The sequence below is a fragment of the Bos mutus genome, chromosome 16 (genome assembly GCF_027580195.1).
Source record: "Bos mutus isolate GX-2022 chromosome 16, NWIPB_WYAK_1.1, whole genome shotgun sequence".
NCBI lineage: Eukaryota > Metazoa > Chordata > Mammalia > Artiodactyla > Bovidae > Bos > Bos mutus.
In genome coordinates this window covers 23,492,692-23,510,348 of record NC_091632.1, presented here as the reverse complement: position 1 = coordinate 23,510,348, position 17,657 = coordinate 23,492,692, and the positions used below count along the sequence as shown (strand labels likewise).

The window sequence follows — 17,657 nt, the reverse complement described above, 5'->3', positions numbered from 1 at the left end:
GCTTCCATCCCTGAGCACGGTTCGGACTCATGAGATGGACTGAACTTGTTCATTCTGGCCTTGTCCAGAAATGTACACCCTGGGCTGTGTCCTCGAGGGCAGCACCCTTACTGAGTTAGCCCCAGCTCCTGAGGAGGGCCCAGTGAGCAGGGGCATGTAAGATGCATTGCCGGGCAGACTAAGAGAACAGGAAACATCTCAGTAGGACCCATGGCTAAGTGAAGAGGGAGGAACCAGTGGCTGAAGCCTGGGGATCTGGGGCTGGGATGCTCACCATTGATTAAAATAGGAAGAGAGCCTGATTAGAGGAGGAAAAAGAATTTGGTTCCAAAGTCGCTGAGCCCAAGACTGAGAAGGGAGATAAAGGGAGGCTGGAGGAGGAGGACCAGGTCCATTCGGAGCCAGAAGGATTCATGATGGAGAGCTTCTGGAGGGAGAGGGCACCACTGCTGCAGGTCCAGAGAACATGGAGGAGGAAAGAACTGGAAAGAGTGTAGCCCCCTGAAGGCTGCAAAGAGTGCAGGAAGGGCTAGGTGGACTGCAGTGGGCTGGGGAGCCCATAGGCAACAACACAAGAGGCACCACTGAGAGAGCATTCACCCGGGTCTTGGCAAGGAGCCACCCTTTCCGTCCTTGGCAAGGGCTGAAAATCATCCCTCACTGTAGGGGGCATGAGGGTGAGGGAGAGGCATGCTTGCCTCCGTGTCATCTGAGGTATTCCCTTGACACAAGCCCCCACCCACTTGGCTTGCGTCTTCACGCCTTTCCCTTTCCTCCTCAGGGGAAGGCGGCCCTTGCTTCTGAGAACTGAGTGGCTGTAGGGTACAGAGAGGGTAGTGGCTAAGGGGACCATCCTTCTTTAGGTCTCTGTCCCGGGCTGCTAAGCAGGGCATCTATTTGAGCTTATTTATGTGCTTGGAGTTGAGAACCCATGATTTGCTTGTTCCACCAGCTTCCCACGCTCCCGGGAAGGTGCTAAGCAGCAGAAACTCAGATGCCCCCTCCCCCTGAGCTCTTTCACTCTCTCTCTCTCTCTTTCTCTGTCTCTGGTGCTCCTCAACTCCAACCAGAGCTAATATTTACCTGCTGCATTAGCTCTGGGGCTGTGGGATGTGACAGCTGGAGGTGGAGAAGACTTTTTTTCTCTCTTCCTCCTCCACCTGTCTTTCTCTAGAGGTTTGAAAAGGGGGAAAAATGTAGCAATCTTCAGGACTGCCTGGCTGATAATTCAGAGATCGCTGGGGAGTGCCAGGGGTCTTGTATTAGCTTCTCTACCAAAAGGCAAGGAGGGAAGATGCCCTAAAGATTGGGTCATCTGCTGGGCAGCCTGGGAAGGGGAGTAGCTGCCAGCCAATGGATATTTTATTTTATTTTATTTTTTACAGGTGAGGTATTCCAGGGTTGGGAACTACAGGGCCTTCGTGACAGAATCTGAGGCATTACTGTGATGGTCTCAATTGGTGCTGGCTGACGTGGACCACCTTTATGAGGAGACTGAGCAGATTTCCCATGGCTAGGTTCCGGACTATTCCCTTCCCCTGGGGACTCTGCCAGGTACTGACTCAGCCTGAGTATTCACCTGCTCACCTATCAGGACTCGAACATATATAATACTTTGAACAAATGTCTGAGAGCAGGAATAGGAGGAATGTCTCAACTCAACGTGGTTTGTGTATGACAGAAAGATGAGTAACTGGTGATGTTCTAAGACCGTGATACATTCCTGCCATGGAAAGGAGGTTCCCCAGGGATGCTAGAGGAAGGGACGTGGAGGGGAGATGGAGTAGGGATGAAAAGAGGACTCTCTTAATTGGGAGTGGGAGGGTGGGGATGTCACCGCTGTAGATTCTGGGTGTGGTGCTCCTGGGCGTCAGCACTCCTCCTCCTCTCAACTCCTCTAGCTGCCTTTTCCTGCCTCTCTAGCCGTTCACCAGAAAGCCTGTTTCTATTCTTCAGTCTGTTCTTTTGAGCTGTGTTTAATGATTTTCACTCACCCCAATTTGTCATCTCATTGCCATGGTAGCTGGCTAGGGGTCTCCAGTGGTTGGGGGTGTCTTGCTGGCAGGGCATGGAGGCAGAAGACACAGGTGATCCTGGGATGGCACTTCTGCAGCTCCTGGTGCTACAAAGCCCCCTTTGGGTCTGCTCTGCCCCCATCTCCCTGCAGGTCCCACAACCTTTGCTTGAGAGAAGCAAAGAGAAAGAGAAGCAAGAGAAGCAAAAGCAAGAGAAGGAAACAGTAGTTGCAGTTTTCTTTTGTTCTGGCAAGGCATGGGCTGTCTCTTTCAGGGTAGAGCTACAGAAGAGCTGAGATGGGATGGCTGCTTAGGGGAAGAGCCCCAAGGAAACACATCTCCAAACACATGGTTCTACTGTCCCATCCACAAGTAGGAAGAGAAACGAAGGCAGTAGAGAGGGGCTGAATTCAGCCTGGGGAAAGCCACTTCCAGGAAACGTGCATCATTTGATGTGCTGTGGGCTCTTGGCCTCTAGCTGGGAATCTCAGAGCCCAGGAATATGCAAGTTTTTAATATAGGCTCTTGACTTCCCTGTTGAGGTTCCTGTATTTTTGGTGCATTGCATCACTACATGTTAGCCTTTTCATCGTTCACTTGGATTTCCTATCACATCATGGCTGGTGTACACAGATACATTTAAAATCATTTATTTACCCCTCCATCTATGCATTTATCCACCTGATCATCCATCTCTCCAACAAATATGGGAGAAATAATTATTGAATACCTATTACAACTATGTACTGTTCCAACTATGTGGATATAGTAGTAAACAAGATTGACAGTTTCTGTTCTCAAGTAATTTACATTCTTCTAATACAGATCAACAACAAATAAAAGAAAACAGCAGATGGTAAAAAGTGGAAGATTAACATAGAGTGATGTCATAGAGGCTCTCTGGGTGGATGGTCCCAGAAGGCCTCTAAGAAGATAACATGTAAGCTGAGATTGTAGCACCAGGAAGTAGTCACCATGGGAGACTGAGGAAAGAGCATTGCCAGCATGGAATGACTGCCTTGATGCCCTGGTGCAGTGCAAGCCCACGTGCTTAGAAATATCAAAAAACCTCACTGTGAATGGAATGAGTGAGGGAGAGGGAGGTATGAGGAAAGGTCAGGTCAGAGAGTCGTCTCAGACACCTTACGGGGCCCACATCAGAGCCTCTTGGCCTCACTCATTTCTGGGACCTTTGGCTGCTTTTTCTACCCCAGATGCCACTGTAGTGGTTGGCCGACTCTCTGCATTTAAATTCGGTGCCCTTCACCACATGCTATGTACCTCCTACTTCTTACCCTGGAATTTCTATGTTGATGCTGACCTGTGAGATATTCAGGATTCTCTTGGGCAACTGCAAGTTGAAGAAAGAAATTAACTCACTGGATGATTAACTTTTGACCAGTAGGATACCCAGCAGATGAATTTTTCTCTGATGGACTCTCCCAAGATGCAGTTCCTTGGGCTTTTAGCACTGGCACCCCACTCCAGTACTCTTGCCTGGAAAATCCCATGGACGGAGAAGTCTAGTAGGCTGCAGTCCATGGGGTTGCTAAGAGTCGTGTCACTTTCCCTTTTCCCTTTCATGCGTTGGAGAAGGAAATGGCAACCCACTCCAGTGTTCTTGCCTGGAGAATCCCAGGGACGGGGGAGCCTGGTGGGCTGCCGTCTATGGGGTCGAACAGAGTTGGACACGACTGAAGCGACTTAGCAGCAGCAGCAGCAGCAGCAGCTTGGTAATACAGCCTCGTATTGACTGCCTGGGTGTCTTCCCTCCCTGTTGCATCACTCCTACTTCATGTGATTGCATGTAAACCCTTGTCTCAGGTTCTGCTTTCTAAACTGAGCTGAGACAGATGGGCAGGCGTTAGCTGATGGAGGGCTTTGCAGGACATGGTAAGGAGTTGTATTTCATTCTGAGAATTAGGAGAAGTAGTTAAAGAATATTGAACAGGGTAATGATGATCTGGTTTATTAAAAAGATGACTCTGATGTAGTTAGGAGAATCAATTGAAAGGAGGTAGGAGTGGAAGCAAGCTGAGCAGTGGGGAAGCTGTTGTCATAGTTCAGGTAAGAGATGGACGATGACCCAAACAAGTGGGGGCTGTGGAGGACATGGGCGTGTGTGTCTGTGACAAGGGTGATCATAAGGCAAGGCTGCACTAAGATGTGTGCTGGGTTGTGGGTCAGATCACTCTCAGTAACGGACTCACCTCTACACAGCAGCCTTTATGCTTGGCATTCACATATGTGGTTCAGCAAGATGACAAATTACATCCTCCTGTGGACATTCATCTATGTTGAGTGTAGTGAGTTTCACCCTTGGGGCACACTGCTCTGGAGAACTGAAGACCTTTACAGTTTCCTCAGTTCAGTCGCTCACTGATGTCTGACTCTTTGGGACCTCATGGACTTGCAGCACGCCAGGCCTCCCTGTCCATCACCAACCCCAGAGTTTACTCAAACTCATGTCCTTTGAGTCAGTGATGCCATCCAACCATCTCATCCTCTGTCGTCCCCTTCTTCTCCCACCTTCAGTCTTTCCAGCATCAGTCTTTTCAAATGAGTCAGTTCTTCGCATCAGGTGGCCAAGGTGTTGGAGTTTCAGCTTCAACATCAGTCCTTTCAATGAACACCCAGGACTGATCTCCTTTAGGATGGACTGGTTGGATCTCCTTGCAGTCCAAGGGACTCTAAAGAGTCTTCTCCAACACCATAGTTCAAAAGCATCAATTCTTCAGTGCTCAGCTTTCTTTATAGTCCAACTCTCACATCCATACATGACTACTGGAAAAAGCACAGCTTTGACTAGATAGACCTTTGTTGGCAAAGTAATGTCTCTGCTTTTTAATATTCTGTCTAGGTTGGTCATAACATTTCTTCCAAGGAGCAAGCATCTTTTAATTTTAACAGTCACCTTAGGATGGCATTATTCAAATTGCTCCTTGCTCAGGGGGAAGGTCTTTGGATTTTCTACTCTTGAATCAGAGTAGTCCTTCACTTACATTTGTTTCTTTTATTTATGCTTCGAGTGGTTATTTCTTTTACAGAAAGGGATCCATGGCTAAAAAAATGTAAGGAAATACTTCTATTGATGAGTAGTAATTTAGCAAAATAAGACCAGACTGAGTCTTGGATGCTGAGAGCCCTAGGCTTCGATTCCAGCTTGACCAGTTCCTAGTTATATGTCCTCAGTTGAAGTTTCTTACCTGCAATATGGAGATTAATAACACCAACTGCCTGGAGTTGTCGTGGGGGTTGAATGGTTTTGGTGTGTAACCTGCCTGACCCATGCTCATTCTCTCCCCTCTCTGCATTTATAATCAATTAGTCCTGTGGAGGGTGCAGTTCAGTGGGGTTAAGGTGAGATGGGTTCAGCCTTGGCCCTCATCTAGCAGATCTCTCTCTAGGGTTTAGTCTGGAGGTTCTGCAGTTTGTGTCATTAAGGAGGTAATGTGTGTGTGTGTGTGTGTGTGTGTGTGTGTTACTCAGTCATGTCTGACTCTCTATGACCCCATGGACTGTAGCCTTCCAGGCTCCTCTGTCCATGGAATTCTGCAGGCAAGAATACTGGAGTGGGTTGTCATTCCCTTCTCCAGGAGATCTTCCCAACCCAGGGATTGAACCTGCTCCTCCCACATTGCAGGCAGATTCTTTACCATCTGAGCCACAAGGGAAGCCCCAAGGGAAGTAGGTAATAGATCCTTACAAAACATTCCTTTAGTGATATTCAGGAGGCTAGAATCCAGCCCTTTCTTCTGAGAGGCACCAGGCAGCATCCATTTATGAATTACTGTGATGGTGCCCCTGTGAGATAATTTGAGACAAGTGTTGTTCAATCCATTTTATAGATGGAAGATTGTAATACTTCAGGCAGTTGTGGCTCCTCACTTTGCAATCAGACTGTAAGGCATTTACCCCTCTGTGTTCTCGTCTTCCCTTGTTCAATCAAAAATAACCCTGGCGCTTATAGGATAAATCACCAGTCACTAACAGTGGCTGATATGAACAACTCATATGAATATTAGACCCTTCTTAGATAAAATAATGTAGCTTTTTTGAAATTACAAGAGGACTTTATGTTTATTTTAGAAAGTATGGGAGAGCATAGAGAAGAAAATTTAAGTTATCTATAATCTCATCATGTACAATTTATTATACTCAGTGGGGATTATAGTGCCTGCATATTGCTTTTATAACCCGCTTTCCTGACTAATAATATACTGTGAGTAGTTTCCTATGTCATTATATATTATTTTACCATATGATTTATTTTAGCCTATGGTTTTTAATGATTGTCAAATACTTCATTATATGACTGTATTATAATGTGTTAACCAGTTTCTTATTGTCCTTATTTTAGATTGTAGTTTCTTATATTCAAATTAACAATCCAATGGACAATTTTACAAATGCCTATTTTCATGCAAGTTCAGTGATCTCATAAAGATAAATTCTTAAAATTGCAATTATTGGGGGCATTTTTTGTTCAGTCGCTTAGTCGTGTCTGACTTCGTGACCCCCATGGACTGCAGCATGCCAGCCTTCCCTATCCTTTACTATCTCCCAGAGTTTGCTCAAACCAGTGAGTGGCAATGCATATATTTATGATGCTAGAGAAATATTGTCCAGTCTCCCCCAGGAGAGTTTGTACTAATTATACCCCTGTCAGGAGTGCATAAGATTGCCCAGATCTTTGCCATCAGTCTGTATTTTAATTAAGAATATCTCCTGAACTTCTTTTAAACATTTATTTGAATTATAATATATTTCAAATATTTAGTATAGAAAGCAGTTAAAAAACATCCATGTATTTAATCAGTCAATCCTAAAGAAAATCAACTCTGAACATTCACTGGGAGGACTGATGCTTAAGCTGAAGCTCCAATACTTTGCCTACTTGGTGCAAAGAGCTGACTCATTGGAAAAGACCCTGATGCTGGGAAAGATTGAGGCAGGAAGAGAAGGGGGTGACATAGGATGCGTTGGTTGGATGGCATCACCAACTCAATGAACATGAGTTTGAGGAAACTCTGGGAAATAATGAAGGACAGGGAAGTCTGGCATGCTGCAGTCTGTGGGGTTGCAAAGAGTCAGACACAACTTCGTGACTGAACAACAGAAATATATTTAACATGAAGATTAAATAGATAATGATATTTGCCATATTTTCTTCTTCTTTCTTCCATTTTTAAAGAAATAAAATGTTACAGATGCATGTATGTACCCTTATCCTTATCCCTCACTCCAGAAGTCAATTTTCTGAGTTGATATTTCCTTACCATGTGCATTTGCAATTTTACTGCTGGTGTGTGTATTCATAAAATATGCATGTGAATTTCTGTGAGTTTTAAAGTTTTATATAAATGATGTATGGAATCTGCCCTTTTGCAGCAAAGTGAACATTTATTTTTAGGATTTACTAGTGTTATTACACACACACTTAGTTCATTTTTTAACTTTCTGCTCACCACTGCACTGTATAAATAAATCACAGGTGGTTAATTTACTCCCCTTCTGAGGGGAGTTAGGTTGCTCCAATGCTTTTGCTGTTACAAGCAATGTGAAAATGATCAACCTTGTCCATGTTTCCTTGGGCAGAGGTGAGATTTTTCTCTAAGGTTGGTGCATAACAGTGGAATTACTGAGGTTTGGAATGCAGATGTCCAACTTTATTAGGTGTTACCACATTGCTTTCCAGAGTGACTGTGTCATTTACTTTCCCACCATATGCAGAGTTCCCGTTTCTGTATATTGCCCACAACACCTGAGATGATGAGAATTATTAAAATTTGATGAATCTGGGTGTAAAATGAAATTGAATTATTCCATTAATTGCATCCCCCCCCCAATGAAATTGAGCTTTTCATGTATGTTTATTAGCCATTTGAGTTTCTTCTTAGGTGAATTGTAGGTTCATATCCTTTTCCCATATTTCTATCACATAGTTTGTGTTTGCTTCTTATAATTTGTGATAGTTCTTACAGATAGATATGATTTGTGGGTTGTAAATATCTTCTCCATCACATGGCTTGTCTTTTTCATGTTGTTTATGGTGTTTTTTGTCATACAGAGTTGTTAATATTAGTGTGGTCAAAGATATCTGCTTTGTTCTTTGTGATTTTTGTTCATTTTGTCATTTAAAAAATTCCTTCTACATATTTAGGTTAAAAAGAAGTCATTTGTACTTTTTTAAAAACTAAAATTTTTAGTTTTTGCTTATCACATTTGGCTCTTTTACTTCACCTAGAGTCAATTTTCATGTATAGAGGTAAGTTCTAATTTTGTCTTTTATTCCTCCCCCTGCCCCCATGGTTTGTCCTTTGTCCCATTAGTCACCATTTAGTGGCTAGTTCATTTGTTTGCACTGTTTCTGAGCATCTTATTTTTTTCCACTGGCCTAACGGTATATGCATTTTATCTCTGTCTCACTAATCTAGTTTTTATAGCTTGTAGTTTTGATATTTTAGGGTAAATCCTTCCCATTGCGTTGCTGTTGTTCAGTTGCCCAGTTGTGTCCGACTGTTTGTGACCCCATGGACTGCAGCCCACCAGGCCTCGCTGTCCTTCACCATCTCCTGGAGTTTGCCCAAGTTCCCTCCCATACCCCTGCCAAATCGTCTTGGATATTGATCTTTATTCATTAATAAAACTTTTAGGATAAGATTGTTGTATTTCATTTTAAAAATGGGATTTTGACTGAAACTGAATTTATAGTTTTATTTGAGGGACAGTTGGAATCTTTAAGCTATTTTTCCAACCCTGAACATGATGTTTCTTCCTATGCTTAGATCTTCCTTAAAGTCCCTCAAAGGATTTAAAGGTTTTTTTACATTTTTTACTGCACATCTGTTACTTGCTTAACAGTTTTGATGATATTGCATGATGCCTTTTTATTATTGTATCTTCTGGTTCTTTGTTGTAGTTTTACCGGAACTGGTATTTTTGTATACCTGTTTCATATCCAGCATGCTCACAGAACTCTCTTATTACTTTGAATGATTTCCCCCCATTGCAGTCATATTTTTTATGTAGGCGGTATCAATTATGAATAATGACAGCTTTGTTTTTTCCTTTAAAATCCATATGCCATTTCTTTCTTTTTCTTTACTTATTACACTGACTAGTACTTTAAGTACAACAGTGAATAGAAATATTTTTAGTGGGTGTCCTAGTCACATACCTCACTTCAAATATATGGCTTGGCTTCAAGTCTGTACGCCTTCAAGTCTGAACAATACCTCACCTCTGGTCACCCTTCCCAACTTACACGGCACTATTGACTAGTGATATGGCTTTGTCTTGCGTCTGTGTGGTCACAAGTTATACTCTCTCTCTTATCTGTCATCTGTCTATCTATCTTTAGATTTGGCCTCATATTTACCATTATCTTTTGCTTATCATGTCATTTTCTTGCATGGCAGTCTTTTCTTCCGTTTAAATTTCCTTCTTGAGGAATATTGTGTAGTACTTATTTCATCTGAACTTGAGTGGTAAAATCTTCATTGCTCTGAGAAAGACTTTATTTAAATCTCAGTTTTGAGTAACAATTTACTGAGTATTTTTTGAACTTGAAGGTATTATTCCATCATTTTCTAGCCCCTAGTATTATAGCTGATTGTTGTTCAATCGCTCAGTCGTGTCTGACTCTTTGTGATCCCATAATAGCAGTATGCCAAGCTTCCCTGTCGTTCACTATCTCCCAGAGTTTGCTCAAACTCATGTCCGTTGAGTTGGTGATGCCATCCAGCTGTCTCATCCTCTGGCACCCTCTTCTCTTCCTGCTTCAATGTTTCCCAACATCAGGATCTTTTCCAATGGATCAGCTCTTTGCATCAGGTGGCCAAAGTATTGGAGTTTGAGCTTTAGCCTCAGTCCTTCCAGTGAATATTCAGGGTTGATTTTCTTTAGGATTGACTGGTCTGATCTCCTTGCTGTCCAATGGACTCTCAAGAGTCTTCTGCAGCACCAGTTAGAAAGCATCAATTCTTCAGCATTCAGCCTTCTTTATGATTCAACTTTCACATCTGCACACGAGTACTGGAAAAACCATAGCTTTGACTATACAGACCTGTAACCTATTAATAATATTGTTTCTTTAGGTAATCTTTTTTTTTTCTCAGGATGCTTTTAAGATTTTTCTCTTCATAATTTTATAACTTTTGATATTTCACTAAAATGTGTATAAGGTTGGATTTATTTTTGTTCATTCTGCTTAGAACTTACTGAAATACTTGACTCTAAGGATTTATATCTTTCACTAATACTGTAAAATTTAATCTTTAGCTCTTCAAATACTCTTTCCCCCATTATCTCTTTCTAGAACTCCCATTAGATATATTTTCGATCTTTTTCATCTGTTCTCCCTTTCTGTTAACTTTAATCATATTTCCCAAGTGTTTATCTCTCTGTGCTGTATACCTAGGAGTTTTCTTAGCTATCTGCTGCTGCTGCTGCTAAGTAGCTTCAGTTGTGTCTGACTCTGTGCAACCCCAGAGACGGCAGCCCATCAGGCTCCCCCGTCCCTGGGATTCTCCAGGCAAGAACACTGGAGTGGGTTGCCATTTCCTTCTCCAATGCATGAAAGTGAAAAGTGAAAGTGAAGTCGCTCAGTCATGTCCGACTCTTCGAGACCGCATGGACTGTAGCCTTCCAGGCTCCTCCGTCCATGGGATTTTCCAGGCAAGAGTACTGGAGTGGGGTGCCATCGCCTTCTCCTTAGCTGTCTACATGTCCATTAATACTTTTCTTAGTGTGTCTAACCTAATAGTTAACTTGTCTACTATATTTAATTTCAAAGATTAGATTTTTCATTACAAGAAATTGTATTTACCAGTTAAAACTTTTTTCATTGTATTCTGTTATTGTCTTTCTCTATGTACCTTTTCTGTTGTTTCAAGCTCTAGTGTGCTAATTCTCTTACTATATCAACTAACTTTCCCTTATAGTAGATTGTTTCCTTGTGTGATTAAAAGTTTTTGATTGCAAGCTCATGTCTAATGATGCTTGTTTTTCCTATGCAAATGCAGTAGAGTCAGAGTTGTAGAGGAGTCTTATAGAATGGTTTTGTTTAGTTCTCTTGTTTAACCCAGGAAGGTTATTGGGACTAGTTTTTACTTTAACTTAAGGATTCCTGAACCCTCCTGAACATGTGGTATGAATTCACCTTATAAATCCGTGTACTATATACAGTCTTGGGTTTTGCTTTCTCAGGTTTTGCTTTTCTCACGCAGAGATAAAAGCTTCCGCATCATCTCCTTTTGCTGCAGAGTGGATTTTTATGCAGTGTATTGTTTAACTGAGAGTGCAGTCCTTCAAGTGTTCCAGCTTAATGCAGAATCTTAGTGTCAACTTCTATTCACATGTGCTCTTAACACTTTATCTCTTGCTCTTGAATGGGCATTAAAGCCCACCTATTGTTTCCCAGGACTAATCGTTGTCTGTGGGGTAGCTGCAGTCTTGGTGTATATGCTTAGTCCTACGTTTTTCATTTCCCCCTTGGAATTTCCTTTTATATTTTGCAAGTTCAGCAATATATGTTTTAAAATAAATTTGAAAATGTATTTCTGTACTTTATCGAGTTTTCCAAACATTTTTAGCAAGAGGCTTTTTTTATTCTGCTATTTCACTAGTACTGGATCCTTGAATGACTTTTACAAAGAGAATTCTCTAAAATAGGAAAGCATAAGCTATTTCCTGGGGGCATACACAGCATCCTCCAAGACTTGTAAGTGTGATGTTCCTAACGGAGAAGTTACTCAATGCTGGACTTCTCTTCAGAAGAAGATTTGAGGAAGGAAGTGGGGGAGGAACAGCAATGCATTTAATGAACAGTTACTTTCTGCCCCCTCGGATAGATGGTACCTGAGTGTTTAGCTAATAGCAGTTCACTTAGAAAAGCAGTCATTGATAAGTCCTGGTAAGCAGCGTCTAAAAATATCTTGCCTGAAGTGATTGAGTCTTTTTAGGAAATAAAAGATCAGAGTCTGGAAGCAAGGAGATGGGTCTCCAGTTCTACTGAAGGTAAATTCTAAAAGCGAAGTGGGAGCCACAGAAGGTGTTGGTGAAAGGAGAGATTGAAGGACTCAAGCTCTCCTCTAAATTTAAACATTAGAAGAGGAAGCAAACAGAAGGAGAAGCAGGGGTGAGGGTGTAAAGGATTGAGTTGAAAGCATGAGTGTAGGAGTTTTCACTGAAGACAAAGCCAATTTGTGGGGGAAACCTATTCTCCATGGGGCCTGGTAACTGCATTTCTTAGCATCTGAAGTATGAGGAGGAACGCCACTTGTCTGAGATCTGGTTGCTAAGCCTTAAGCAGATGATATTGGATTGTGATCACTGTTTCCTCCACCCCGAGTTCTCCCTTCAGTCTCTGCTAGGAATATGTCTCGTTCATATTGAGGTGTGGAAACCCTGTAGGGTTATGAGGCCATTAGAAAACCAGACATGCAGCTCTGAGTTCACTCCAGCAGCCAAAGGCTGTGTCTTGTCAGAGATGAGGGAGAAAAGTGAAAGAGAGTGTTGGTGTGGCAAGAGCATCCTATTGTATTCCTAGTTACAGTGCTAGGGAATCACGTGATCTTGAGAACCTCAATTATTCTACACCCGTGGTCTCAAGCAGTTTTGTCACCCCCCCACCCCCACCAAGAGACATTTGGGAATTGGAAACATTTTTGCTTGTCACAACTAGGAGGTGCATAGGGCCACTAGTGGTAAGGAGCCAGCAATGCCACTAAACATCCTACAATGCACAGAACCGCCTCCCGTGACAAAGAATTATCTGACTCAAAAATGTCATTAGTACCGAGGTTGAGAAACCCCACTCTTACATGTCTTTTCTCATCTGTAAAAAGGAGAGGCTGGAAGAGGAGGTTGATCATATGTGTGGCTAGATTAGGGAAGCTCTGTTCAACTTACTCATCTAACTCAGACCACTTCTACCCACATCACGTCCATAGAAGCATGAATCAAATGAAGTGGGTTAAAAACATTGCCCCTTTCTTACCAAAGAATGCAATTGTGGACTCAGAATGCTCTGAGCTTTGCAAGCTCACTGTGACCACTGTGTTTGCCTCTGCCCAATGCAACATTCATCTTGACATGTTGTGCTTGCAAGTTGCCCTTGTCCCTGTGAAGTGAGACTCGAAGACTTGTCTTCTTTGAGCTGAACCAGTTGTCTCCAAAACAGGTTTATCACTTCTAGCTATTCCCAAGCAACCTGCCCAACCTGACACAGATTGTGAGAAGTCCATGAGCTGGTTGTATCCATTTAGCTTTGCATACAGTGACCATTCATTCGTGCATTCAGTAAACATGTATTTAGTACCCTCCATGTGTAGCAGCCATGCATTTGTGGTGTGAAGAATGAAAGGATGTGTAAATGAAGCCCCTGTAGTGCAGTGGGGGAGAAGAGATCCATACACCACAGTACGTGAGGTAGGAGGACAAAGTGCCTCTTTCCCAGAGAAGAAAGAGATCATGTTTGTGTCATGATCACAAAATGCTACACAGAGGAGGTATGGTATGAGTTGGGTTTTGAAGTCTAGTTTTTTGACAGCAAGATAAAGGAGCAAGGGGACAGAAGGGAGGAAGAAAGTGGGAAATTATATGCAGGAGTATTTGCATTTGTGGAAGTTGTGTATTTATATATTTGTAGACTGGTGAGAGTCCTGCTTCATTGGAGCAGGCAGTGAGAGCAGCACAGTCAAAGGAGATATTGCTGGGAACATGGATGGAGTGGGGTGGGCCATTTGTTCAGACCTGGTCTTTGAAACAAGGACTTACATGAGGTGATGTTTAAGTTTGCTTTCAACCCTAAGATGATAAGATCTCATGATTTCATAGTTTTATTTGATAAGCACTAGAAAACTCATCTATTCATTCAATAAATAAATATAATGATATATTTTTAGCAGACACGGTGCTTGGCATGGGGAGGGTACAGCGTTGTTCATACTCTTGGATTTTGCTGCAAATCTGGAAGAAGATGGGTTGGGAAGCTCTTCCCAGCTTCCAAGGAGGGGGCATACAGGTCTAAACTTGAGAGATAGTTGTGCAAATAGAGAGGAAACCTGTGAAAGGGGAACAGGAAAAAAAGAGTGACAGGATTTGGGGAAAGGTTGGTGAAGGATGTGGGCAAGAGGAAGAATCATCTTTCATTCCAAAGTTTTATGCCTGAGTTAGAGGGCAAGTGTGGTGCTGCAATCAGAATGAGAGACCCAGAGAGGAGCTGGTTTAGAGGGAAAAACACTATTGAGTGGGTTTTTAAACCAGTTGATTGACGGCCCTGTCAGGCCATCCAGGTGGAGGAGCCTTAGAGCAGTTGTGAATGTGGTATCAGACTTTTAAAAGAACACACCAGAGGAAAAGATGGGGGAGTCTTCCAGATATTAACTGTGGCTGAAGCCTTCTAGATGGATGATATTACCCAGAAAGAGGGTCTACATAGAGAAGAGGGTGGGAAACAGGCTCTGAGGGATGCATGCCTTTAGAATAAAGAAGAAAGAATAAAAAGTGAAGAAGATGAAGGGGCAGCAAGGGAAGTGGCAGGAGAACAGTAGATTGGAGATGCTTCCAAGAGGCAGGGGAAGCAGGGAAATGGGGAAGCCAGTTCCTACTGAGCCCCGGATACAGCAGAATATGTACACACCCTGGTAGCCTCCAGGGAAACAGACTCTGGTTCTAACCATCCCCCCCCCCCCGAATGTATTTAGCAGTAGAAGTGTTGAGCCACCTGATCATTTTATCACTTTTTGGGCCCTCAGCCAGAAGGGGAGTGGGGAGAGTGGGAGGAGGAGGCTCTCCAGTGAGTCATCCGTCCTGGGTGTGGAGTTGTGGGGAAGAGGTTTGCTGCGAGGGAAAGCTGCTTGATTTGTTTTGGGGTAGGTCCCAGTGTGGCAACAACAGGACTTCAGAAGCTACAGCCTTTGGCCCGAGAGGTATCCCCTCATCGGGAAGACGTTTGGGGAGTGTCTGTGATGGATTTTGTCCAGGCCTGTTCCCCAGGGCCTGCATGGCTATGTGGGTTTCTGTAGCTCATGCAAGATCTACGTTTTTCCTCCAGGAAAAGAAACTTTTTTATTTCTGGTGGAGAAGGCTCTGTGCTCACTGCCTGACCCTCAGTGACTCGACAGTGACCCTGAGCTCTTCCACTACAGGCCCTTGAAACCATTTTTGCCCAGCCTCACCATTCAGGCCACACTCGCTCCTTCCCACGTGGCTTTCACAGTGGGGGAAGGGGTGGGATGTGTCCTCTGGCATCAGGCAGGTCCAGCTCCAATTTTGGCTCCATTGCATACTCACTGTGCAATCTTAGTTTAGGGTGTCAACTTAAAAAATATTCACAACCTAAAAGTTGAGAGTTATCTTTTATTCTGCAGGTATTTTTCGTACTTCAAGCCTGGGAGGCAGCATCTCAAGTAACCCTGAGAGAACTGCTCTGAGGAGGCAAGGTGAGGGGAACCAGGTTATACAGAAGTTTTGCAACAAAGGGCAGGTAGTCTGAACACCCAAAGATTATTGTTAATTAAAGGAAAACCAGATATCTCAAGTTAAGGAGTTTAGTGCTTGTCTATGTATGGGGAGATGCAAGAGTCTGGGCTCCCTCATTCTTTTGATACGCACCTCAGCTATCTGGGGCCGGTATTCTATTTTCACATCCTGAGTTTCCCTCAGGGCTCACTGTAGGGAGTGGCTGCAGTCTGATGGCTGTGAGATGGCAGATATCCTTTCCTTCCTGAGTTCCCTCAGGGCTCACCAGCTACAGTCACTGATGAATTTGACATACTGTGCTTACTCTGAGAAATGCAGTATTTCCTGCAGTATCAGTAAACAAGGATGTCACCATCATCAGTGATTCCAGCCCTCCAGGGCAGCCAGGAAGGAGAATATCTGCATGATGTGGCAGTCATCAGGCTGTAGCTACTCCCTACGGGGAGAACTGAAGAACTCAGGATGTGAAAAATCACAGGATACTGGCCCCAGATAGCTGAGATGAATATGAAAGGATTTCATATTCATCTGAATATGATTTCAGTGAGCCCAGTCTCTTGCATCTTCCCATTCATAGGAAAGCACTAAATTCCTTAACTTGAGATACCTGGTTTTCTTTAAATCCCAATAATCTCTTGATATTCAGGCTACTTACCCTTTGTTATAAACTTCTATATATCCTGACTCTTCCCCCTGGGAGCAGCTCTCTCAGGGTTACTTGAGATCATGCCTCCCAGGCTTAAGTCCAAAAAATTTCCATCGAATGAACCATAGCTCTCAACTTTAAGGCAGTAACTATTTTTTTTAAGTTGACAACTGATAGGGTAGGAAATATTCCATTTCTCAAGGGACATTGTTTCTCTGATCTCATCTGAAAAACTGTTGAAGCCCCCAAGGAGTCTTATGCAGATCAAATGATGTAGCACATACACAGTGTTAGACCTTCCACAAATGGTAGGGATTGTTACTGCTTTGAAGCTTTTTCTTTCATTCTTCTGCTTCGTTCTCTTTGTTGAACTGTTTTCAGAATTTCTTTCCCTCTCTTCCAATATTTGCCACTTAAAAAAAGCAATTAATTTGAAGAAAATTATAACCTAACACCCCTTAGCCAGCTCCTGTCTGACTCCCTAGGCAAATGAAGGGCCTTGAATGCTTTGATTGTTCTGGTATAATACCCTTTTGGAAGTAGGCAACTGTCTTTTGGCATCACTTTATAATGCCTGATGTCTGTCCATGCAAATATCACAATACTATCACTCACTGTAATATGACACTCTAAGTTTACAAAGCATTTTCACATGCATCATCTCAACAAACTCAACATCATTTTGGGAGCAGGGTCTTTCACCCCAGAGAGCTAGTGACTGTCTTCAGTTTTTAGGGGTGTGTATGTGTGTGTGTGTGTGAGCTCAAAGGATTGCTTCTTTTCTTTTAACACAAAAAGCTAAAGTTTCCAAGCAGGTGGGGTGTGGGTTAAACACTGTTCTAAATGGCAGGCCTGCTGTTCATGGGGAGGGAAAGTGGCCTGAAAGTTTAAAAATAACCTGAACATTATAGACTCCTGTGAATTCTACAGCCCGGAGCACTGCGAGTCTGTGGGTGTCTTACCTGCTGGAGTGCAGGCAGGAAAACAACAAGTTGAGAGGCATGAGGATTTAAATGTGCTGAATCCTTTAGTGGCACGCGTTGGCAGCAGAAGTATTCATAGAAAAGAAATTAAAGCCATACTGAATGATCAGGATCGATATTCCTGAATGGTCAGAATGGCACTACCCTTGAATTTCCTGAATGCAGAGCACTGACTAATACTTGGGTCTGCAGTGCAGCGGACCCTTCTCTGTGGCTGGACAACATCTCCTCTCCTTCCTCCCTTCCCTCCTGTTGACTTAAAGAGTATTCATAACCTAAAAGTTGAGAGTTTTGTTTTATTTGGTGGGAATTTTTAGGACTTCAAGCCTGGGAGACAGCATCTCAAGTGGTGAGGTGAGGGGATCCAGGTTATATAGAAGTTTTGCAACAAAGGGCAGGTAGTCTGAACATCCAAAGATTATTATTAATTAAAGGAAAACCAGATATTGCAAGTTAAGGAGTTTAGTGCTTTTCTATGTATGGGAAGATGCAAGAGTCTGGGCTCCCTCCAGTCATTCTTTTGAT

At 43.0% G+C, this 17,657-nt stretch overlaps 1 protein-coding gene across 1 annotated transcript in view; it reads left to right on the top strand.

Annotated features, from left to right (window-relative positions):
• CACNA1E (calcium voltage-gated channel subunit alpha1 E) overlaps positions 1-17,657 on the top strand; it is a 536,270-nt gene that overhangs the window by 164,900 nt on the left and 353,713 nt on the right. The window lies entirely within an intron of this gene.